Below are 1933 nucleotides of genomic sequence, written 5' to 3'. Positions count from 1 at the left end.
GGACTCCCATGTAGTCAACCGCGGTTCGTGTCCCGGACCCGGTGGCTTAAAACTCACGCTGGGCGCGTGTGCGTGCGTGCCCAAGATCCCAAGAGGAGAATGGAGGAGAAGGGATTGCGGCGTGACCATCCCCCCTGGGGGGTGATTTCTCGCTTTCTGTCTCTATGTCTCTCTCTGTCTGTCTGGCGAGCGCACGCGCCCTACAGTGAAAAATCTCTCAAAAAAAAAAAAATCCCAACAGGATGGGGAAATGAAGGAGAAGGGACTGAGGTGTAGCCATGCCCCATCGAATGGTGCTTTTTCCCTCTTTCTCTCTGTTTCTCTGTCTCTCACGAGTACATGCACCCTCTGGCAATGACAAAGAAACAAACTCATGAACCCCTTCAAACTTCTTTGGGGAAAACTTAAAAATGAAAATAAACCAGCTTTTTGCTAGGTACAATTTTCCTTAAAAAAGAGATTATTTTAGAAATTGCCTTGCAGTAACCTAATACGATATCCTTTGGAAGTCAAGGAAACTCAGTTCAGAGACACAACTTAAGATGTATCCATTTCAGGGCCAGTAGGTGGTGCAGTAGTTAAGGGCGCTGGACTCCCACATGGTCGACTATGGTTCGAGTCCTAGACCTGGCGACTTGCTTTCTCACTTTCCCTCCCTCTCTCTGTCCCTCTCTGGTCAAATTAAAATAAATAAATAAATAAAGTTAAATAATTTAAACAAAGATGTATCCATTTCACTTTATATAAATCATATTTAATTCTTTAAGAAGAGATATGCGATTAAAATGTGGACTAACTAAATACCAGTCTGGAAGAACAATCAGGGTATAAATAAAAAAGCACCTAAATGGCTGAAATACAACATACACAAGCATAATAGAAAGACCGCTGGGTTCAGACAATCTCAATGTTTCTCACCAATTTGTTATTTAAATATAAATGAATCAAAATGAAATAAAATTCAAAATTCGGCACCTCGTTCTCACTAGCCAATATTTCAAGTGTTGGATCACCACATGGAGGCAAGTAGCTATCACGCTGGACAGACCAGCTATCGAACACTTCCATCATTCCAGAAGGTTCTATCGAGCAACAAGGGGCGAGATCCTCCCTATCTGAGAACATTAACTCTTCGATCATCATAACTGATGCTTTACCCTGTCATGATTTCTAGGAGACACCTTACTTGGAAAGAAAAAAGGGCATGCATATGCCACCATGAATTAGATTCAGCCCCAATATCCAATCACATGACAATGCTCACTACTTGGGGGCGGGGGATTGGGGAGGACAGGGTGTCATGCCACCCAGTGGCTCAGAACACTCAACTCTTTCTGCTTCATCTAATTCTCCTGCAGTTTAGATACGGTCTCAGACACTTCCCGAGGCTAGTCTCTTAACGCCTTAATTTTCCTGCCTTGTTATAGGAAGTGTGAACTGGAATGGCGACAATGCAGGATAATTTGTCGATATTTATCAAAACTGCAAATGAACACACCATCTGACTCGAAGTCTCACTGCCAGAAATCCGTCCCACAGGACTAGCCCGCCTGAGCCAAAGGCCACACGCCGTGAAAGTGTGTGTACTAGTGACTGGAGGGGGGCCAGCCAACGTGGAGTCAGCCTTCGGGGACTCGGAGGGGGTCCTAAGCTGCGTTGCAATGCCTGTGTGGTGTTCCAGTACACGTGTTAACATTTCAGTGTTGTGAGGGAGATCCTGGAAATCAAAGTAAACCAGCTAGCTCCTTAAGCACCATTCCCTTTGCCAAAAAAAAAAAAAAATTGTGTAAGTTGCCCTTACTACCCTAAACCACACCCTTTTAGCAGACAAGGGTACCCCACCGAGGGACGAGACTAAAAAACATCTGTCCCCGGGGGAGGGAGTGCGATATGCAAGCTGTCTCCTGACCACAGCCACGTGGCTGCCCTCCTG

At 45.2% G+C, this 1933-nt stretch overlaps 1 protein-coding gene across 1 annotated transcript in view; it reads right to left on the bottom strand.

Annotated features, from left to right (window-relative positions):
- ENTPD3 (ectonucleoside triphosphate diphosphohydrolase 3) overlaps window positions 1-1933 on the bottom strand; it is a 50450-nt gene that overhangs the window by 47712 nt on the left and 805 nt on the right. The window lies entirely within an intron of this gene.

This window comes from Tupaia chinensis, unplaced genomic scaffold, assembly GCF_000334495.1.
Source record: "Tupaia chinensis unplaced genomic scaffold, TupChi_1.0 Scaffold000451_1, whole genome shotgun sequence".
Classification (NCBI taxonomy): domain Eukaryota; kingdom Metazoa; phylum Chordata; class Mammalia; order Scandentia; family Tupaiidae; genus Tupaia; species Tupaia belangeri.
Note: the sequence above shows the minus strand (reverse complement) of the source record. Positions and strands in the feature narration are given on the sequence as shown.